The following is a 24,389-nucleotide window of genomic DNA, read 5'->3' as shown; positions in this document are numbered from 1 at the left end:
ACAGAATATATCAAACGTTTTAGGACACCTGCAAGTGGGTATATGGCTCCCAGATACAGAGTGCTGATTCTTATGATGCTGTGTGTCTTATCAGAGTAAACTTTTCCCAGTTTAAGGGTGTTGGATTCCAAAGAGCCCTAGGGAGTCTTTAAAAATCTAAATGGTTTAAACGTTCCCAAACTTAAAAGCTGTTCAGAGAAGAGAATTTGGGCTGAGCTAATCTCTAGAAGAGACCTACAAGGAGCACACATAATTTCTGTTGTGTGCTGGGAAAGCAGAAAATTTAAAAATAAGGACAACAAGATGCTAAAAGAACACATTAGGAGCCAATAAAATGGGATTGAAAACAAATGGCAGGGCCAGTTACATGAAAAAATGGGAATTGTTCACACTGTAATCAGCTGCTTGCAAGGCAGTCACCCTTGTAATCCACACAACATGGGAAAATGAAAGAGATGAGGAGGCAAGGGCAACCTTGGACACAAATATCCATGTCCAGATTTAGATCAAAAGCTGTTTAAGGACAGGATGGCACAACACATGTCCTAACTGAGAAATACAGAGACAGACAAATTGAGGTGCAGGGCATCTGACTGAGAGATTATGTATTTGATTAGTTATGAGGGATCTATGGTAGCACTGCTACTCCCCTGGATTGCTCAAATAGGAATATGCCCAACAAAGGCCCATGACAGCAGGAATATGTACGTGCCCAAGATCGTCAATGTGAGCTTCTCACTCTTCATGACACTGAAGAGCAGGATTCTGGATGAGTGCATTTTCATGCATATCTCTCTGTGTGTGAGTGAGCATTGCATAACTGAATGACTGAGGAGGGGATAAACTGAGAAGCTGCTTCTGCACATTCCTGTCGTGGTGTATAAATGTGAGCTGAGTGAATTTAAAAGAGTACATTCATGCATTTGGGAAAGGGTATTAAAGAAGACTCCAAGATTTCAGCTTTTAGAGTCAGGCAATGGATGTATCTGCCATTAGGAGAAATTGGAATAGCTTCACAGAAATTAGTGAAGGGGGGGTCTAAGAACTATATGGATACAAAGGACAATAAAAACCCAACCCTTCATGGTTCGAGTTAGCCTTAGGAGTCATACCAGAACAGATCTTTTGAGGGCATCTCAAAGCAAGCAGCTACCTGCAAGATAGAGATGTGAACAATTCATAGGCTAACTTCCAATCTTTGTGATTATGAGAGGATTTCCTTTGCCAACATCTGAGCAGGGGAGTGAGGGTTAACCCTTGAACATAGCAATAGCAGGCAAATCTTTCAAAACCAGTTTATCCCAGTTCCAGTAACTACACAATGTTCAGTGCCTGTGAGATGCAAATATCAAGTTTATGATTAACTGTGTTAAAATTCCATAGAACTGCAAGTACTTTTATTTGTTTGTATAATGAAATTGAGACGATGCACCCTTTCCTTACTATGCTTTCACTTTGCTAACGTTTAAAAGAAAATCTCTCACTAGACACATGTGGTATATCCTTGTATGTCCCAAGAGTTTTCTTCACACCCTTTAGTTGGAAGGGGAGTTAGTTAGTACACTATCTGCCAGGGACCGTGCATGTCTGATGCATGCATGACCGGGGGAAATATGGTTCTAAGGAAGACTGGGAATAGAATAAGAAAATATTTAACACTGACTGCATTGGAAGTCAGGTGATTCCCACTACAAAACTTGCGCTGTGGAGCAGAGACTTCTGCTAAGCAGGAAAGAGAGAGGACTTCAGAGGCCTGGGTCATTCCTCTGGGTTCTGTCAGAGTCTTTCAGCAATTTGCCTCTCGAGGTCTCTCTAGTCAGGATGCTAAGGAGGCTACCCTTCTTGAAACAATGTAACACTGTAAAGATGACTACATTCCTGTTCGTGAGGCATTCCAAGTTTCAGTGGGTATGTCTAGAGATGAAGACTCTACAGAGCTTATTAGTGATCCCATAAAGGAAAATCTTGGATATACCAGACTGTGTACCAGACTATTGTACTAGTACTTATCATGCTAATTAAACTTGAGGGGCACAGAAGTTCAGCCTCTATCCTTGGAGTTCTGCTGCATTAGTATTTGAGGTGGGCTGTCCATGTCTGATAGCCCTAATGTTTTCCAAATGCCTTTTACTCAGCAAAGATTTCATGTTTCTAATCCTTACATCTGTCACTTTTTTCCAGATTAAAACATACATATATCACTTTTTCCAGGACAAGGGGCCAGGGTAATTCAGTTCTGTGGGTGTTTGCACTGAGGAGCTTCATCTGCCTCTTACAAACCAGACTGTCAAATCTGGAAGGTGACCATGGGAACAGTATTGAAGGCAGTGCAGTGAGGCACATTGACATGAAGCTGGCACCTCATCACCCCTATATAGGGTTACTATGCAGCATTGCATTAGTCAGAATTAATGACTTGATTTATTTAGAAAGAAAAACCTTCTCCCAGGTTTCTCCCATGCCCTTTCTGAAACGGCTTTTAGCAGCTGGCATTCTGCATCTGTGGGAGGTAAGAATGAGAAGAATTGTAGTGACTTTAGTGGATTTATTCTGTGGCTTTCAAACTGGGCTCAGTGACCCACAGCTAAACAGCCCTGAATTTCAAAGGAGTGAGTCTCTCCTTGAACCGCTCCCTAAGACAGCGAAAGCCTTGGAGCTGGAGCTGTGATCTCCAAGAAACTCCATCACTGGTCTCATGCCCTGCAGGAGATCCTTCTACTTAAATGCAGACATATTAACAGACAGCAGTGCCTCTTGCAATCACCCCAGTGGTAGGAATCTGTCCCCCACTGATTAAGGAGACTGGTGGCTTTGTCATGCACCTCTACACACATATACACATTGCAGAAATGCCTCTCCAGAGCATACCCGAAGGAAAAACCTATTGGGGCTGTCAAATCTGGAGGAAAGAATAGACACAGGCTTTCACTCAATTTCTGTGCTAGGAGATTGCACCATTGCTACTAAAATGGATTGGATATTCTGTCCTTACTGCCAAGTACATAATTTAGTTAATGGTCTTGATGGGGACAGGCATGAGATCTGTAGGTCTGAGAATTCTTGCATATGGACAGAAAGAGCACAGAAGGCATGTTCTTGGATCACAACACAGAAAACACAGGAAAATATATTAGTATCCCCAAAACTTACAAAAGAAGAAATGGAGTGGAGAAGAAGAGGAAAGAGGTGGAAAAAAAGGGAAAAAACCCAAGGAGTTTCAACTTCATTGGTAATGGTACAGTCACTTCCTATATTTTTTTCTTCGCACATTTGATTGTATTTATTTGCTTTTTATATTTATAGATGACCTGCAGTGGTCCTTTCTGACCTTAACAATTCTGTGATTTCATAGGACAGTTCAGGCTCTCCTGGACCTCAGAACATGTCTTCACCTCCTGTTCAAACCAAAGTCAGGTAAGTAATCAGACAAGGTTGCTACAGGCTTTAGGGCTTTTTTTGTCCCTTTAAAGCAGTTTCTTGGCAATCCAGTGTATTTCATGAATTGAAACTACTGTTATAACTATCATTGTAACCAGTCTGTCGTCTAGACTGGTTAGAATGGTACTCATACCTGTTCCTCTACAGAATCTCCAGAGATTTGTCACATTCTGCCAGGAAGTTTTATCTGGCTCAGTTTTGCCCTGATCCTGTTGAACCATATGCTCCAGTTATAATCCACTGTCATATTCCTCTCACCATGTCACTTCATCTTCTAAACAGTACATCATATCTCTTATCACATCTCCAATAATACTGTAGGTAGAGGGACCAAGGCACCATGAAATCCACTGTCCATAAGGATACCCATTGAAAGAAAGCAGCCACCCGTTCGTGCACAATTGTGTATAGTAAAAAAATAACAGAAGCAAATTCCCCAGAAAATATTGGTTAATTGTATGTGAGTCCAACCATTGTTAAATATTACCTTCAGCATTTTTCTCTGCATAGCATAGTTGCATAAAACAGATTCCATTCCCAGCACCAGGTCTCATCCCTGGAAAATCAATGGCAGTCAAGGCAGGTAAGCTATGATATGTCCATGCATGGATTCATTGAAAGATACAACAAAAACCAAATTATACTAGAACTTGAAGGCATATCAGCAATCTTACTATTCCAAAAATTCATCATATTAATACTGTAACATACAAATTTGATGTGACTTTCTAATGACATAATTCTTCATGGAATGTGATTTGTTTATAGTAATAAGAAATACAGGATGTGTCATAGAATCCTGGCATAAAATAATTTGGCATGCAACTTCTAAGTCAGGAACGTAATGTTCTTATTGGCTGTCACTGAACTGTCATTTTTAAAGTAATGAAAAAGATGGGAGAAGAAGGGGAGAGAGACTGGCAATGATCTATTAAGCACCATTTGGTAACTATTACTATTCTTTGAGATGCAAGTTGGAAACCACAATCTGTGTATAAAACAAAGACCACATTTTAGAATCACCATCAAGATCAAATTTCAATAATTTAGAATGCAGAGTGAATTTTTATAAGTATGTGTCTTATATATGTAATTTTGACTGAAATTTATCTGAATAAAAGTGACTATTTGCAATATTTGAAAGGGAACAAAAACTTTAAACTATACCATGTTTGTGTGTAAAGAGCCAAGAGCTGATAGAGAAGATTATTTGCTGCTCAATTCTGCCAGAGTACACTGTTAGTAGCCTGGCTAGCAGATTCAAAAATTCACCTTCACTGGATTTTTTAAATGCCCTATTAACATGGACTCTCATCCCTAGTCATGAGTTTCACAACCTGGTTGCCTGGGAGCAGAGGAAGGAGCCTGAAGAGTTCAGCGATGCTCTGATGATACTCAGTTCAGCCCTGGGGCTGGCTCAACTCTTAGGTGCTGCATTTGCCTATTTAAAATCAGCTTCTCTTTACTAATATCCAGTGGTGTCACAACAAATAGCTACATCACCTGGCATTTTTCAAATTGTTTCAACTGCAAATTTTATAGACAGATGAGTCCCTTGGACAGAGGTATGAAAATAACAAATCTCTTATACGAAAGGACAATAAATCATGACTCAGGTGACTCACTCCCTGCATAGAGGATGGAAAATGAAAGAGTAAGCCCTTGAATAAGAACTGACTGAGACCTGAGTGAGACCAGTTACTGAGATAATTAGCTAAGGTCTTTTCATTTATACATTAATGAACCAGAAGATCAAAGACTTTGGCTAGGCCTGTAACCACGACTGCAACATTGTCTTGCTATGCAATAATGAACTCATTATTAGCTGCTTTCATAAATTACATGTGGGAGACTATTTTATTTTTAATACTGTATATAAAGCACAAAAACAACTACAATGTTGTTTTAGAAAATTTTAATTGCTAAGTATGCACTTTCATGTAATAAGCGTATTCTTACTTTCAGCTGATTGCTGCCACCAATTTTGTCCTTTCACTGGAAATTTCCTGACAGGTGGCAAACCTTCTCTTGTTTTGTGGAAGAATGTTGGGGTCCCTTCCCCCCTGCCGTGTGGTCCTGGGAGAGGGGCCCTGGGGGAGGCACGGCGTTTCCCTGGCCCTGCTCAGCCTCGTTCCCCATTGGTTGTTTTGTGTTCCCCTGCGCGGGGAAGGACCCTCGGGTCCTGTGATTGAGAGAGTTCCTTGGCAGAGCCCCGGCCATGCAGCTGGAGAAATAAACATCTCTCTGAAACATCTAGCAAGAATCGGTCCATATATATATATATTCTTTCCACAGGACTCGTCTGATACACGTGTTGCAGTATCCCCACTGTAACAGAAGAAAGGGGAAATAAGTGACTGAATGACCAAAGTGAACTTGAAGTATGTTTCATCACTTCAGAAAAATCTGTAAAATCTACCTCGGAGGGAGGAAAATCAGATTGGCATGCTAAGATTACGTAAGATTGAGAAAAGTAAATATTCGAACAGTCAACTTCACCCCATCTTTTTGTGCCAGCATGTTTCTGCCATTTAACATAGTGGGGACAGATATGTCTGGACCCATGACCGCAGAGTTGATGTTTAGCTTGGGAAATTATGTAAGTAAGGCTCTGGAGCTGTTCTTAAGAAATCTGGAATGTATTTCTTTTTCTATTGTAGACTTTCTGCAACACTATAGGCAGGTTATATGATATTTATCTTTCAGCTCCAGAGCTGTAAAGCACTGTATCATTTTACACAGCTGCTGGGAGAATAAATATATAAATGTTCACAATCTATAGTTGAGAAAAGCTTACAAACACACATCTGGTTGAAACTTCCAGATAAAATTGCAGCACTTTATGAAGGAAGTTGTTGACTGTTACTGTTGACAGTAAGACGTGATACGGAGAAAAGCTTTGTCACAAATGGACAAGTTATTATTATGTGGGCATGTTAGTATATGCTCTCTTTTAAAATGGCATAAGAAAGAAAGGTATTTTATCTGTTGGCAAAGTTTCTGATGCAAAAATGATATATATATTCGCATTTATTTATGACCCACTCAGAAGATCTGACACTGCTGGGGAGAAGTTTAAGCTTAGGCATTAAGCCATCAGTTGCTACAGTAACAGCAATTATTCACTGCTCTGGGACATAGGGTAAACCTGACACATTGATTGCCACCCCCTCCTCTCTCCCCTGCCTGCTAAATTTTTTTACTTAATGATTTACCTTCAAGCCGATGATCAGATGATTCACAACTCAGATGAAAATAAGGGCAAGTGAAATCCCAACATTGAATGATTTATTCAAAAACTCTTTTAGCCTGGAAATTATCCACAAGGTAACATTTTTCCATGTGCTTCATTAATTTGAATTGTTCTGCAAACGTTTGTCATCCCCCACAATTCTCACCGAGTATTCACCAAAGCTTTTGTTTCCAGCATGACTATTCATAATGTCTTATTCATCTGTGACCTCAGTAACATGTTATGGTTGTTTTTCTCCCTAACTGGATGACTTGAAAACCGTCAAAGAAGAAGGCTGCAGGAGCACTTCCACCAAAAATGCTCGTGCGTGTCAGAGCATGTTATTGCAGAAGTGCAGCTAGGTGGATGTTTATGGCTTGTCCCTATTTCACAAACACTATAGTAAACAAAATGGCAAAGCCAAATGCAAAGCCCAGCAAGTACAGTCCTGGGTTGTTATTAAAATATACATTCCCAAAGCTCTTTGAATGACTTCAAAGTTCCCTTGAGAAAGACATGGAGAAACTCATCATTGCTTCACTAATATGTACGACCTGTAGAGTACAGTTTTGGTGTGCTCTTCTTATGTCCTCAAGAGAAAAAGGGATGTGGCTGGGAGACCTTCAGCTAGATGTATTTCCCCAGGAAATGCTCACAGCCTCTAAAAGAATGCATCAGCCATAGGAACTACAATGTCCCAGTGGGTGCCAAGGGGCACTGTCACTGCCAGTGCTGCAGAGTGCCTTCTACACTGCCTTTGGAAGTCTTTTGAGAGGATTTTAGTGAGTAAGAACTTGGTCTAGACATTGAGCTCTTTTTAGTAAGCAAACAGAATGTTTACTGTTGTGTATAGGAAAAAAAAGAAGAATAAAAAAGAGCAAGAAAAGAGCCTCCTAGCACCCAGCACCCAAATCTGAATGCAGGGGGCGAAGTCATAAGATGTGTGCCATCAGCTTCAAGGACACCAGCAATCGATACCATGGCTCCATGCCAGGAGCACTGCCCATCTGAGCTGCATAGCTGGAGGCTTTCTGGAAAACACATTCTTCTTTTGTCACTTCAGCTCTGAATCACAGATGTTCCTTGGTGACCTTTTGGAGGCAGAGTCCTCTCCTTCCTCAGAGAGTCTTGCTTCACCCCACTCCAGCACTAGCTTTGGTAGCCTGGTAATTTAGGAGTTGAGATAGAACTCAGCTGTCAGGTCATTGCCACTGCCACTCTCTTTGTCAGTGCAAGACTAGCTTCATTATATTATGTGAATCTATGAAACATCAAAAACAGTTTCTCCCTGTAACTTTTAGCCCATTAATAATCACTAAGCATCAAGAGTCCAAACTTCTCCAGCCCAGCAACGGAGTTATGCTTCCACTGTCCCCATTTGGCTGGTTCAGGGAGGAAACAGGATCTCTAGACTTGTTCCAGATCTTAGTATTGCCTTTTCTTCTGCGTGCCCATGCCTGAAATTGGTAATGAGAAAGCTATTCATTCCTTTGCTCTCAATACAAAGCATTGTATTAGCTTGCTGTCACTTTGAGTGCTAGTTTATCTCTCTCCACCTGCAATTAAACTGTCTAAGGAAGGGCAGCACAGTCTTAAACTGCGTCTTGAGATAAAACCACTTTTTGTTGGATTAACTCTTCTGCACACACACTGCACAATTTGCATTCTTGCATCACAAACAAGTATTTCCTGCAGTCCTATTGTCCCATCCTCATCAGAATTGTGACTGTTTCTAAATCAGTTTTCACACTGACCACTCAATACTCAGTTTGTCCTCTGGCAAAAATCATTCCCAGAGATGTGTAAATCAAGCCATTCTGAATGGGAAAGAAGGAGTACATTTAGCCACAAATACTCTAAACGGGTTTTTTTTTCTCTTGGGTAGTGAAACAGATGAGAGCATAAATTCTTCTAATAATTTTCCTTCTATAAATGCATCATACTATTAAAGCAGCTGGAGAGTGAAGATGAGAACACTCCTATGAATTGTTTCTGAAATGAAGCAAACTTCTAGGTAGAAAAAGACCAAGCTGAAATAGACTTTCCAGTCCATACTAACATGCAGATCTTGAGCCATAACATTTACTGTCATTAATCCATGAAATATTTGGTGCAAACACATGCAATGGGTCTATCACTAATCATAACTGTGGGAGTATGCCTTTGCTCCTTTTACCTGGCCCGTGAAGGTTAGAACATCCAGGCATTTGAAAATGTGGGGCATACAAACCTCACAACAAATTACATGATCCGATGCATCACCAAGACATCAAGGAAAATTAAGCTCAGGGTGAGTCTCAAGGTCTGTGCAATCAGTCACCATTCCTGAACATGGGCAGACTGTGAAGAAGCTGTTTCTAGGACTCTGCTGCTTGACAGTGAGTAAAGTATAATGCTTTTTGCTATTAAAATTAAATATCCACACTTGCACTTTGTGCACAGGTAATGCAAAAACATGTAATCTCTAGGAAAAAAAAGGAAAGTAAAATTTTCACAGTTGAAAACTTATTTTGTTCCACTAAACAGTGGGGGGAAAAAGGAAAGAAGTAAAATGGAATTTGAGTTCAGCTTTAAGCAAAAGTCCTAACTGGTTTTAAGATGGCTCTTGATCTATGGATGTAAGGACTTACGTGAATTAGCACCATCCAGCAGGAGAGAATAGGACTCAGCAGTTACAACCCTTAGATTTGTTATAATCATTTGGTCTCCCTGAGGTTTTCTTTACTCATTTTAATTCTCTTTTATATCATCTGTTGTTACAGAGTCCCTAAAATGCATTATGGAATTGCAAGCTAAAGCCAAGGCATACACATTCAGCAGTGACTCACTGTGCAGCCTGGGCAAGTGTCTGTCTCAGTTCAGGAAGAGGTGAATGGGGCAGTGATAGTTCTCAGTCTCATAAAAACTTCAAGAACTTCCAATGAAAAGGACTAGTTCTGTCACTACAATCTCTTACCTGCCTCCTTCCTAGCCCAGTAACATAGTAAGAGCAAAGGACGAAAGTCCTGCAGAAAAGAAACTCCTTGTGCTCACCATCTATTTATGTCAGATGTTGGAACCCCCACCCATCCCTTCCTGACACATCTGGTAAGTGTATCTCCTGCACAAGAGCAATAATGCACCATCATGGGGGAGTGGGAGGTAGGGTGGGGACTGCCAGCAGGATAAATATACTGAGAGGGAGAAAGAAATTAAGGGAAAGCCTTACATGTAGCAAAATGTATGTTCAGTTATTTCAGGAGTTTTCTTAATAGCAGATCCATGAAAAAGGCAGAGGGGGGGGCTGTGAGCAGGTTGAGGATACTGACAGCTGAAGGATGGTGCTGCAGTGGCTCTGCTGTGTCCACTAAGCATCCAGTGGCTGGGGGCTTGTCAGGTCCCAGGAGCATTACTTGTCGGTCAGTGCCTTTACTGTTCTGTGCAGTGTCACTCCGTACATCTAAAATGGCAGAGAAAAAGTCATGGGACACTGTCTAAGCTTTTTATGCTTTTAGTAGAGATAAATGCCTTTACAGCGTCCTTTTCTGGCTGTCTTACTGGTCTTAGATAAAAGTGGAAGTTACAAGAGTACTTTGGAGATCTGCTCTGAGTGAGCCAAAGTGCCTTGGCTCTGGCTGGTGCAAGATCAAGCCCTCTGCAGGGAACAGTGTCAAGGTAAGTGCAGCAAGTGCTCTGGAAAACACAGGATGCAGACACTGTAAAATCAGTTTTGTTTCCTGCTTGAGTCAGCCTTTGTTTTTAATTTGGTATTGTCATCCACCTGTTTACACTGATACAGACCTAGTCTGGAGAAACCAGTCTGTGATTTCCAAAGAGCTAACACATTCCATCACAGGTCGTAATCCCACGCTTGATTGATATATCACAGCCTCTAACACTCATGCTGGTGTGTGGAATTGCACCCATTTCTTGGTTTGCTTGTCTCAGACAGTGCCACAAAGGTGAATGTGTATGGTGGTAACAAAGCACTGAGCTGTACTGATGCAATGTGATTGGACTCAACAATATCACAGTTTCATAATGCAGAAGGCTTTGAAGAATCAAACAGACCCCAAACAAAGCACAGCTGCAGGTCAGAGCTGGGAAAGCAGTGCTGGCCAGAGGCAGACACCCAGAACAATGCACCCGAGTATACAGGGTGGGTAGAGACAGATGCAGAGAGTCTGATAGGGATAGGTATTACTCGATAGGAAGAGCAACCTCAGGACAAGGGAAGGAGCACCATCTGGTGGAAAACAGGTCAAAATTAAAAGCAGTGTTTCTCCTGGTCTTTTCTTTATCATCGCCTGGTAAAGAACAAAGGAATTACTATCACCTCTAACTCACTTTGCAGAACTCTGGGAGTCCCTGATACACTCTTCACGGAAGATCAGATCTGTCTCAATGTGTGTAATCTGTGCAGCTCATCACATGACATAAAAACGTGTCTGGGAGTCTGGGGAAGGTTGAAGTTTTAGGATGTTTTTGATCTGAATTCTTAAGCAGAATCAGATCCAGGTATTACATGTTTGTTTTTTTAAAAAAAGTCTCCTCTTTTTTCTCATCTGACCATTTCCATTGGACCTGTGGCATCCTTGGGACTCCTACTCATGTGTTAAATATAGTTAAAGCTGATCAATAGCTGAAAAAGATCCAAGGAGGCAGACAGGAAAGATGCACTTAGACACACACAAGCTTTCTCAGGAAACAAAACTGCAAAGAGAAGAAGCCAAATGTGAGCCATTAGCTCATCTGGTTGTTTTGCAATGAATGGATCTCAGTCTAGTGATTGCAGAGTATTTCTGCAAGAGTATCAACATAGGAGCAGAAGGATATCAAGCAGCTATTTGGTACACAATTTAGAAAAAACTAAGTGCAACATTCATTAGAATTAAGGGAATGAGTTAGAATTCAGGCCAATTCTAATGATTCTGTTATTTGGAAAAGAGAAAACATCTAGTAGTAGTTTCAGAGTTTAACATTGAGCAAACACCATTTAAAGTTTCTACAACAGTGAAGATCCAAGGGTCACCTGAAAAGAAACTTCAAAATCAGCAGCTTTGCAAATTACATTAAAAGCAGGCTGTACAAAGTTTCTTAAATTGTTTCCTCAGCTGGGGTCAGTTTCTTTTCCTCACTTTGATTTTAACAGCATTTAGCTGTCTTGTACTCTGTCCAGCCCACTTGCTTGCTCCCCCTTGGTGGGAAAAGTGAGAAAACTTACTGACTGCAATAAAGGCAGTTTAATAGCTAAAGCAAAAGCTGCATGTGCAAGCAAAATAAAACAAGGAATTCATTCACCACTTTCCATCCACAGGCAGGTGCTCAGTCATTCCCAAGAAGGCAGTGCTGTGTAACAGCTACTTGGGAAGACAAACACTGTAACTCTGAACACGTCCCCCTTCCTTCATCTTCCTGTGGATTTATGTGCTGAGCATGATGTTGAATGATATGGAGCCTGACCAAAGGTGGGGTCAGCTGTCCTGGCTGCATCCTCTCCCAGCTCCTTGTGCACCCCCAGACCACTCCTGTGTGGTGTGGGCGGGGTGAGGAGCAGAAAAGCCCTTGGCCCTGTGTAAGGATTGCTCAGCAGTAAGGAAAACATCCCTGTAGTGTCACAGCTCTTTCCAGCACAAATCCAAACATGGTCCCATGCCAGCTACTATGAAGGAAATTAACTCCATCCCAGCCAAACCCAGCACAATGCTCTTTCAGGTAGAAGAGAAAATTACACAGACGATATTTAGTCAAATACAGAATTTTGAAGTTTGTCCTTGATAAAAGGACTGATGGTGCTACACACTCTTGGATTTGCTCACAAATATTAATGATACCAAACACTGCACATGCAATATCAAATCTATTTGTAGTTGCCCTCACCAAAGTGGTATTGACAAATAATACATGTTTCTCCAAGCTGTCTGTATCTCACCATCTTACCTTTGCTGTTTACCATGCTGGGAACCACTTACACAGTAGTAACAATTGCTCAAGGAAACAATCACTTCTATGTTTTCACAGTTCTAACAACAGACATCTGCAGTCTGTTCCTCCGCCCTCTAATTCAATTTAGGGATATTTCTTTTGCACTTCTGTATTCCTTCACCAAAAAATCAAGACCTCTGTTTTTTGTGGGTTTTGTTGTTTTGGTTTTTTTTAACTGGCAAATCACAGTTCAATGGATGAAGTATTCTCTTACCTGGATTATAATTTTGGACATCTTCTGCTCTAAGAAACTGTTTGCCCATCCTGCTATTACCACTTAGCTTCTCATATTTGAACCAGGTAGAATTCATCACTGCCTGTTTTGACCAAGGATGCCATTTCACATAATATTCTTTTGAAGTTGATCTATTTCCACAAAATATTTGAAATATTGACAAAAGGGAATTTTCTGGTGAAAAAAAAATGCTGCCCTGGCAGCTTCCTCACCAGCACTGCATTCAAGTACTTACAAAAAAATGCCATGAGTATCTAAAAAAAAATTCCTAACCTCTTGCTAGGAACTTGGATCTTGCATCTCAACAAGGAGTCATAAAGAGGGTGGTTAACCCATGAGCTACATTCCTCACTGGCAGCCCTGACCTGGTTGGAAAGGCAGGATACATGGCCCCCAACACTTGCCCATGAAGCTTACACTACATCTGCCAAGCAGCAACTGCATATTCCAAGGAGAAATTTCCAGAGGTAGTATGAACTCAGACCTGGAGCCAATGCTAAGAGAAGTAAGAATTTGACTCACATACTGAAAGTATTTGATCAGTCCAGCCTGCTCCTTGTTTCAGCCTGGGACCCATGCCTGCCTGAGTATATTTAATGTAGTAATCTTGCTTTTTTGTGGATAATTGTGCATTCAAGACATGTATGTGTCCTCACATAGACATTCTCTTCTTTTATTTTTTTTATTTTTAAATGGAAGTAGAATTTAAACGAGGAGCTACCTTTTTCCATTCTGCAGTTAAACACAAAGGTTTCATAAGTTTCAGATAAGTACATTTTAGTTTGAAACTTCAGGCTTCGAGATTTGTTTGTAATGATGTTATGATCTCAATGAACACAGACTGCTTTCTAAATGTGTTCTTTATTGAAAATTCCCTATCCAAATTGAGTTTGAGGTTTCTCAGTGCCAGGAGATACATCATTCTTTCCTTGACCACTCTCTTATTCTTCTGTTTGTTGTTTGGGAGTTTGGTTTTTTTCCCCTAATGAGCTAATAAGAGAGATGATTACAAAATGAGTTTATAGGTTTCATGTAAAGCTACTGCAGAGAGTCAATTGGTGCCATTTGTAGCTAATTGATTAATATGCATGATGAGTTTCAGATCAGAGTTCCACTTTGTGAAGTAGTAACATGCATTGACAGTTATAGATAGATAGATAGATAGATAGATAGATAGATAGATAGATAGATAGATAGATGACAGAATTTTAATGGAAGGGTATTCAAACCCTTGGAGTTCTAGAACACTTAACAGCATTCTGAATGAGCAGAAAGGAGCCTTTGTCATTGAAAATTCTCCTCTATATTTTATCCTTGTTCTAGAGGTGGTTCTAACAGGACTTTTGAGCAAACTGAAGTATCCAAACCTGCTTTCTGTTGAGGTTTACAGACATATTCTCCTCTGAAAATTATAGGTCATGGATGGTTACTGTATTCATTTCAAGAAAAATATTGCAATGATAGATGAACCACATAGATGATACCTACCTTTCTATACTTAATAATACATGTATCTTAAAGGAGTTGATTTATCTTAATGGCAATGACATTCTAAAATACACCTCATCATGTGCCTAGGTGAAGGAGGACTGCAGCCAGACTAGGCACTGAAGACTTTTTCTAGGCGCAATTTACAAATAAAGGGATTGTTCTTTCTTGAAAACTGAAATGCCTATTAAAATGCTAGAGATTCTTCTAGCTTTACAGGAAAAAGGAAGAGCACAAAGAATAATATTAACTGGGAACTAAAAACTGAAGCAATAAAGACAAGTGGTCCTTGTGGCTGTAAAGCTTACACTGTTGAACATTGCAGAAGCACTATCTGATAACAGCTGTATCCCACTCTCATATGCTGTCTAATCTATGGACAGCTGATGCTGTTGTAATGCAGACTCTTGGTTATCCCAAAGGGAAAACAGAAGGTTTGAAAACACCAGTGCAGACCCCAACAGTAAAAATGTACAAACACACTTTCCTCATTTTCTAGGGGTTTGGCGCACATGCAGGATGGCAGCTTCCCGCTGCTCCCTGCCTCTGCCCTCCCAGGGCACCTCCGTGGCAGCTCTTCCCTTACAGAAATGTACAGACACATATTAGAGCAAATGTTCTCCAAGCATGACAACTTGATTACTATCTGACTTGGCCTTGGAACAGCCTGAGCATGTTAGGACCTGACAGTATTTCAGTGTTGTAAAAGGAATTCAATGTGCAGTGAGGACATGCCCCCTAAACTTCACTAAGAGTTGGTTTGGGAGAGATCTGCAAGCCAGCATAACAGAAAATTAATGCATGGTAATAGGAGGAGTATGGCATGTGTAATCCTAGCTGAGTTCATATGAAAAGAAAAACAGCAATTGTTGCAGAAACTGACATTGTACTTGCGAGTTCCCAGTTCCACTCCCTGGCTTTCTGGCTGACCTCTGACTGCCATCTGTCTATTCAGGAAAGTGGACATGAATTAGTTAAGTGTGTGAAGTTGTTATGTATATCCTAAAGGAAGTTAAACCTCCAATTCAGTGCTCTCACGTAGCCTTAAATCACTATAGCCCAATCCTCAAGATTAAAGTGATGATATTTAGCTTTTTTTTAACAAGCATAATTTATCCTACCCTAGCTGTCATTCTATCTGCTGTCAAGTTTTTTGCAGAGCTCTAGTCATATACTCTTGCATTCTGATCCTTTCAGAATGTGAGGCAGATGAGGAAGTTCAGAGTTGAATCCTGTGTGAATGCAAAACGAAAGCCAAATGCCCCATCCGCAGTGCCTCTTCCCTGCCCACCCAGACCATGCAAATGTTCTTTGGGGGTGTGTGAAGGGTTAAGGATTGTTCTTCATGCATAACAATGTGCATTTATCTGTTAATTTTTCATGCTTTATTCCTGAAATGTCAAAAGCAGTGTTTGAGCCAACAACATTGGCAACATTAAGATTTCTGTACTGCCAAACATTCCTGAGAAACAGCAGACACAGAAATGATCATTTCTTTCTGGAAGCTGTCTAGTTAAGGGTTAGTTTCAGCTGAGTGCTGCACCTGTAGCTTACAAGGTCATTTAATGGAGAAATTCAACAAAATGAAACAGAAAAAAGCCTTAAGTGACCTTCCCAAATAGTTGTGGACTCCCACCATGCTTCTTTACAGAACAATTACTGCTACCCCAATTTTCAGGAAGCAAAAGGTGGAATGCATGTATTTCTACAAAGAAATGCATGGCAAGACAAGAAGTCAGGCACAGGTGTCCTGGTTGGTGGCTGCTTTCTGTGGTCCATAGGCTGCAGTTTGAGCTGTCCTTCATTGTATTCCAAACGAAGCACGCATCCCTCTGAGCTTCCAGAACATAGTTTGAAAGGGCTTTTGAAGCAACACTTTCTGCCAAGGAATTAGAATGCAGTGTTAATGGTGTACTGGTTTAGGAAGAAGAAAGTCTTCCAGTGGAAAGAGGCCTACTCATACAACCCACCATCTAGACAGCCTAATTTGGGCAGATCCATTGCTCTTTTCCGGCTGTATCCTCCAGCTGAGTTGCAATCAGGATCAGTGAACATTTTGCCCTTCTATGTTGTACCAAGGAAGGTGACAAAAAATGTTGAGAAATCTGACTGGTTACTTGGTTATTCCCATTCATTCACAAGTCCCTTGGTGATCATGGAGTCTTGCAGGATTTAATAATTCTCATAATCGAGTTTTCCAACTAAGATTCTGATGAATATTTCCAGTCTGTTTCTTGTGCCTCAAGTCATGAACACTTCATGAGATTAGATTAGTATCAAGAGAAAAGCCTAAGAAAGATTTTATGCTTTTTGTGGTAAGAGAGACCTTGTGTTTCTCATGCATGGATAGGGAGGGAAGAGTTTATTTAACTGGAACAGTTCACAGGTCTGTGGTTGAAAGATGTTTAGCTTTCTGGTCACTAAAACAAAGGAGCTGCCTTTGCAGGCAGTTGCAAAGGCATACACAGGTTTGTGTAGCAACTAAGAGGTTACTTTTCTGTGCCTTTGAGTTTCAAGGATTTTGAAACAGGTTCAAACACCTTATGAAGTTTCATCTTTCATTGAATCCCTTAATCCCTCTAAATTTGGCACCATTTCTCACTCATGTTTATATTTTAATCTCACGTTTCTCTCTTGAGAGTTATATTGTTTAAACCTGAAGCTGTCAGTGATGGTGCATCTGGGAGTTTTGTTACAGATTTTCCATCAGCTTCTCACGATTTGGAGTGTGTGGGTGTGTGTGAGGGGGGTGATTGTTCAGGGAGGATACACATGAACTCTGCAGGAGGCTGATCACATTCATGGTAGCTCATTTTAGCTTTGCATGTTTTGTCACTGGGCCTTGGTACAAGGTAGTATCAAGAAACTCTCCAGCCTGTTACAGCTCTCTGGGTATTATCCACTACTGTCTTTTCAGGTGGGCACTGATGAAGTCCCAACAAGAAGTCCGAGGTCAACTGAGAGGGACCTCACAGCCTGCTTGAAGGATCTGGAGCGCAAATGGTGTCCTCCTCTATCCTGCCAGTTGCAGGGAGTGATGGGGGTAGAAACAGGAAAATCACACAGATGCCTGCAGCCTCAGCTGGCTCTGAACCTGCTGTTACCAGCAGAATTTTTGATCATAGGTCAGTTTACATGACACTGAGCTTTCTGGCAACAGACAGAAAAATGGGATCTTTGCTCAGGAGTTAGCAGGTAATCCAGATTTGAAGAGGAGGAGGCGATAGAACTGGGATCAGTAAGGATACGCCTGGGGACGGCACACCCCAGTTCTGCTGGTTTTCTTTTCAAGCCACCAAAATATGTCCAAGCATGCTGCCTAGCCTCACTAGGACCCAGAATCATCCTTTCTCAAGGACTGTGCTCGAGGCATGCAAACCCAACAATGTCTCCAAAACTTGCCTAGCACAGAGGGCTTCAGCCAAACTTGCCACAGGGCAAACTGCTCCTCAGACCAGGTTGCTCAGGGTCCTATCCAGCCTAGCCTTGAACACTTCCAGGGATGGGAGCATGGACTTTACAACAAGGGGTACTCAAGCTTACAAAGCTACAGAATCTGCAAGGCTTAAAGAAGGGTATAGCTTTGTTCAGACTTACCTAAAGTCCCATTTAATGCATTATACCCTTCTAGGCTCTGGTGAGTAAGAACAAAAAGTTTGGCCTCAACTTAAGAATGATTAAATATATTGTTCTAAGACACAGATAGATTTATTAAACGAAGAAACCTGTTGTGTGTACATATCTCTAAATCAGCCATTCATATTGTCCCACACTTTTTAAACAGAGAAGTGAAAACATTTTCAGGGAGGATCATGTGATGAGTAGCACCAAATGCATACAGATGATGGTCCTCAGGTCAGAACAAATACGAGATTCTTTACCTTTGGATTCTTGCTTTACTTGCTTTTACCTGAGATCCTTACTTTCATGTAGAGGTTGTACTGAGGTAGGTGTCAGTCTCTTCTCCCAAGAAACAAGTGACAGGATGAGAGGAAATGACCTCAAGTTGTACCAAGGGAAGTTTCTATTGGATATTAGGAAAAATTTCTTCAATGAGATTTTCTTCACTGGCTGTCAAGAATTGGAATAGGCTGCCCAGGTATGTGGTTGTATCACCATCCCTGGAGGTATTTATAAGGGCTGTAGATGTGGTGTTTAGGGACATTGTTTAATGCTGGACTTGGCAGTGCTGGGTTAACAGTTGGACTTGATGATTTTAGAGGGCTTTTCCAGCCTAAATAATTCTATGATCTCCTGTGCAGATAGACCTCTTCATGAATATTGGCCATCTAGACTTCTGAGAGAAATAGGCACTTTTATTTTGCCTTTTTATGGGGCTTGTAAATTAAGAGATGAAAGGTATTTTTAAATGGTGATAATTTTTACAGCACTAAGTTGATCTCTCCTACTGTTTTCTAACCCTTGAGCTGTCTCAGATTGATCAACCCTATTGTTTCCTAACTCCTCTGACCTTAGTCTGTAGGGCAATTCCCATCATATTTCAAAGGTCAAAGACACACCCTTGATTTTTCTTCCCCTTAAAAAAATAACAAAAGGTTGTGCAAAGCATTTTGACCCTCATTTCTGGTGACATGAGAAAAATGGCTGTCACTCCACCTGATACTCCTTAGCAGGGACTTATCTACATACTTTTGTTTGTTGGAGCAGCTGCCCACTCACAGCATCTAAAACTGGGAGTGTAGTTAGAAGAAGAGTGGGATCTAAAAGTAGAACCATTTCACATCCCAGTGAACTGGATTTTGGATTAAGAGGCCAGTGTCTGTGGGAAGTCTATGGCCCTGCCTCCTTTTTTGTCAAGGAGAAGGCAAGAGAGAAAACAAGTTCTCCCACAATGTAGTAAATCCAATTTCTTGAGTTAAAAAGTGCACCAATTCTTTCTCAGCAAAGCATTCTTTTCTGTAGAAAAGTCAAACCCATGCTGATGGGCTGGCTAGAGAACCAAAGTTTCCTTCCCAATCCATCTACAGCTACAAATGTAAGCAGCTTTTGCCAGACAAACTCAAAAATCTCAAGTGCTGCCTATTCTTCACCACCAAGGCTGTAGTCAGGCTTTGTTTTTTCTCAGTGTTTCTTTCTGTCACCAGTTTTAGTTCTAACACTAAAAACATTCAACACTGTCATCTCACAAAAATTTCTTAGAGCAGAAAATGTGCAGCGTTTCTTTGAGAGCGAATCTTTAAGACACGGTGATCATTCCACATACAGCCAAGGAGAATGTCAGTGGTTCCATCATTCTCCAGCCCCACCCTGTCTGGTGCAGACAATCTTTAGGATGCAAGGGAATGGTATCTAAGAGGAGGCCTGGGAACTTGTTCTATGATGCAGCCTCGTTTATACATGTTCCTGGTGGTTTTCACTTATGGACTCAGTAGCACTCTTTCTGTGTGGGATTACACAAAAAAAAAAAAAAAAAGTGAAAATTCTGTACCTTTTCAGGGGATAGAAAACTTGTAGGAGTAGCTGCTACATAGCAAAAGCCTGGGTAAATGCTGAGTGTGGCATGATTCCTATTAAGAGGGTTTGCATGTGTAGGGATGAAGATGTGATGCAGTGTGTTAATGACATCCTCTGCTGTGATTGACCATGAATTGTTTGGTGTTGGTGAGTTCTGGATGGAGGCAACAGGGTTAATCAAGTTTCTCTGCTTCTGCAGCTGAAAGAAAAGAAACTAGATTAGTATTTATGGTATTATCATCCCCGCACTTTCCACATCATATAAGTCAAAGTCTCGGGTCACTCTTCTGATGGTGAGCAATAAAAAATAATAACAGGTTATAAACTAGGAAATATCAGATGAAGCCAGTTTAATAGACTGTGAACAAAGTCCACTTTTGCCAGTCAAAATCAGAGATGTATCTGAATCAGAGACATCTCACTGTGGAATTCTTCAGTGTCCATTTGCACACCCCAGCAGTACTTCTCCAATCGGTCTGAGAAGCTCTGTGATTGACAATTTTATTAAATACCATGAAAGATGCTGCCATGGACTAATCCAATGATAACTTCTTCCTGCTAATCTCAAGAGTTTAGTCAGTTTTATTTAAACCAGCAGGCCTTTGTTCATGTCCTGAGCACCAAGGCTCAGGTACTTCTGTGCAAAACCAAATACACAGCATGGACTTGAGAATTCACAACTGCAGAAGCATGTCTGTAAGACTGTATCAAAAGAGAGGTCTTTTCCCACATCCTTGAGAAATGAGACTATTGTTTAAATATCTTCATGGAGTGGGAAGGAGAGGAAGTCCCTTTTTTATGGCTCATTTCTTAGGGTTACACCTATACCTGTACATTTTTCATATAGCCTTTGAGATCCCTTCTGTACAGTGTAGTAACTCCTTATTTATACAGTCACTGATGTTTACAAGGTTATGAACAGTTTCCTGTCTGGATTATCCCACAGTTTATACACTGCTTTATCAATGCAAAAGCCACATTGCAGGAAATCAGACTATTCCTTTGGACAAGGTGATAAACTGTTGCACAACCTTACATGTTTGGTCTCACACACTGTGAACTGAGTTTCTGGAAAGATCTTTCTGCAATGGAACTGCACCAGTATATATGCATTTTCCCCACTGGTGGAAGCAAATTCCATCATTCTACCATTTCAAAAGAAATGTGAAGAGAGAAAGATAGAAGAAAGGTAAGCAGAGAAGGAAATTAAAAAAGAAGCATGGAGTAGTGAGATTAGTCAGTTGAAGGAGAGCAAGGAGAGTGCAGTGGGAGAAGGAAGGAGGGTCCTTTAGGGCTAAGGCTTTGCCAAAAGGTAGCCTGTAGGCTTTAGTCACATTTGTCAGCAATCATCTTGTGTAACAAGAGGTGTTGTTCTGAAATGCTGGCTGGGACACTGCACCCGGGTGGCCCTTGACCATCTCCATTAGCAGCATTTCTTGGCATGCCCCCTATTGTGCTGGGGAGGTAAAATGTGGCACTCCCTCTGAGTCACCTCTCCTTGCATTCACACCATGCAACATCACCTTGCATCAGAGCTGCTTCTGCCTACAGCCATGTCACACCACTAGCGTGAGATGCACGTGACACTAGCATGGTGAAGTTCATGAGGCACCCCATCAGCACATAATGGAGCAAAGAAATCCCTCTGCTTGAAGTGATATTGCCTAAACTTTTTGCTCTTGCTGTTTATGCAGGCATCCTCAAAAGACTGCTAATTAAGATGGACCTCTGGGACACAAAAATATTTCAGTCTACTCTGATCAAAACTATTCCTAATTTAAAATTTTTGAGAGTATTATGTTAGATGTATGCTTTTCATTCACCAATTCATTCTCACTACCTCTGTGTAGGTGTCTCTCGTCTGTTGCTTCTAATCATGCCAAGCATCCTATCCATGGATCCTATTCAAATCTCTTAATGATCATATCAGACCTATAAGCAGCTGTATCTGGACCGGAACCCAGCAGGTTTTTGTGGGTCTAAGAGGCATGGTGCTCAGGCAGACAGAGATGCCACCTGGCCTCAGGTGAGTGCTGGTCTTTTTCTAATACCCACAGTGGTTTGCTGCATGACTTTAATCCAGTTACTTTTCTGCATCCTGGTCTTTGCCAGATGCAAACAGTGAGAACACCACTTCCTGGGCTTTGAGAGCTCTGAACAAAATGTGATAGCCCTTCTTACATACTAAGGTCACAAAAGAAGGAGTGAGACTCTCCTTAGTTAAGTGCTTAAACTGCGGGTTTGCTTAGGTGGTCCATAAGTCACGCTTGCATAAGTCAACACTGTTAGACAAAGAGGAAAAAACCAATACAGGATAAAGATAAACTTTCTGTACTTGAGAACATTTCTCCCCCTGTTTCTGCACTATGCTGTGCTATATATTATCACTGACATCAAAAGGGGTGTGTATAAGAGCTTGAAAAACCAAACCAGCCTGTCTCTAAGGTGTTCCATATATCACAGTCCTGCAGGTGGCTTTATTCCTGAAGTGCTGGGCTGTGCTGCTGTTGAAGCCTCCTGCTCCCCCTTGCTCCCAAGACCTGCTTCTGGACTTAAGTGCTGCATCAGGAGTAATCACCTCCCTAAAAGTAAGCTCTATTTCTTTACTGAAGTCATTGTTTATAAAAGAGCTGTAGGCTGCCAAAATGGTTTTGCTGTGATGATTTAATCAGGCACTCAACTGATGTACTGCCTGCCATTCTCATTTCTGCATCACCAGTTTTCTCAACAATAAACAACTGACTTTGCTTCAATGAATTAATGGTGGAGACAAGCATGAGCCTCAACACCTTTTAATAAATTAGCAATTTCAGCCTGTATCACTAAATCAAAAGAGATTGTTTGTAATGCGAAAGCTAATTTATAGATTCTGTGAACACAGCACCAGATGAGTAAGACTGAGAGCTGTAAAGCTCTCCTGTGGTTTGAAAAAAACCTGCCTGACTCTTCCACTTTCTGTGTCTCATAAGTGTATTTAAGCAGATATGTGCATACATAAACAGCACCAGTTAATGGTAAGGTACTATTCAATGTGACCCAAACCAATATCCTGTTTGCATAAAATGCATGAAAATATATTATCTTTGCTAATAATTCTAATAATTACCATTAATTTCTGGAACATCCAGAGCTCTATATGGGATGTTCCAGAAATTAATGGTAATTATTAATACATTTGCATATGGATAAAACAGGGTTTTTCTGTCCCAAATAGCTTTTGCTGCCTGTAAGGCATGTGGTCAAACCTGCTGAGAGGATTTGCAGCTGGCAGCTTCACCCCACACCTGTGAGCTCAAATCTAGTCCTCTGTAGGGACTGAGGTTGCCATTACACTTCACAGTTTCCCAGCTTGGAGAAATAAGTTATCTTCACAATAACTACAAAATCAAGCCCATGCCTAGTTCTAAGTTATTTTCTTTTTCAATCCAGTGACTTTTTTTTACACCCTTTGCTTGTTCACCCATCTTCCCAGATATTATTTCACCTTGAGAATATCTATTTTCCGTGGTTCATGGATTCTGGGTTTCATTCCAGACATTTATTTGTGGGAAATCTTACATACTGGGAGGCAGGTATAGAGAGTGAATGAGATACTTTGAGCAGGTTGTCTTTGCAATCATTGTTAAATTGTGTCTCTCCAATGACCTGTGGAGATATTCTATTCTCTCCAAGACAGCAATTGGCTTTCAGCTGTTTATTTCTGCCCACTGAGTTGGCAGCACCACACAATACACCACTCCAGCTATATGAGTACAAGTGTGGGATTTAGTTCCTAAAATGCTCTGCAACTTGGTAATGAAAGCAGTGACCAGGTCAATACACACTAATCTGGATTAGAACAAGGATTTTGAAAGGTGCCAGAGGAAATACATCTGTAATAATGCAAGAGTTGCCCACTGCAGAATTGCCAATGTTAAGAGAGCAATACTCTGTGCATTGGAAACCCTATACTTTACCAGGCCTTGCATTTCCTGTGGGGAATCCCAACTCTCTTTGAAGGAATTCATTCCAAATGTTCTGGTGTCAGATCAGATCCCTGTTCAGAAGCTTAAGTAAGCACTGCTTGTTAGAAATATTCTCTCTTCCAAACAGTTGGTTCAAATTCCCAAATAGTCCTGAAACTCTTCTCTGTGCTCAGGCTGAATCATTCAAGAGGCTCTGAAAAGGGAGGTAATACAACCAACTCATGTTAATGAACCAAATTTTTGGTCAGAACTGGGAAAAAATTATGGGTGCATGCAACATTTTTCTCTTCCAAAGCTACCTTTGTTCTTTTACATGACAACACTGCTGATCTTGTGGAAAAGACCTTGCATGGCAAGACACAGTTTGAGTAAAAACAGTAATTTCCTCATGGCTTCTGGTGGTGCTAATCCAGCTACTGATCATGTAGTGTTTTGTTTCTGTATCACTAAGTTTGACATATGAGGTAGAATATAAATCTTCTTGCTTCAACTAAATGGTTGGATTTAAAGCCCTGCAGGAATTGGGGTTTTTTGAATCATATTATTTTAATATTAGTTTTCATTCCATCTTAGAATACAATTCTAAATTTCA

The 24,389-nt window shown here is 40.8% G+C and overlaps 1 long non-coding RNA gene across 1 annotated transcript; it reads left to right on the top strand.

Moving 5' to 3' along the window:
* The first annotated feature begins 5,731 nt into the window (after nt 1-5,731).
* Nucleotides 5,732-22,414, top strand: LOC138110764 (uncharacterized). The gene is made up of 5 exons (XR_011151044.1): nt 5,732-5,819; nt 9,433-9,757; nt 10,217-10,324; nt 21,683-21,858; nt 22,296-22,414. It is a non-coding gene; the product is annotated as an uncharacterized lncRNA (long non-coding RNA).
* Nucleotides 22,415-24,389: the final 1,975 nt, after the last annotated feature.

The sequence above is a fragment of the Aphelocoma coerulescens genome, chromosome 5 (assembly GCF_041296385.1).
Source record: "Aphelocoma coerulescens isolate FSJ_1873_10779 chromosome 5, UR_Acoe_1.0, whole genome shotgun sequence".
NCBI lineage: Eukaryota > Metazoa > Chordata > Aves > Passeriformes > Corvidae > Aphelocoma > Aphelocoma coerulescens.
Note: the sequence above shows the minus strand (reverse complement) of the source record. Positions and strands in the feature narration are given on the sequence as shown.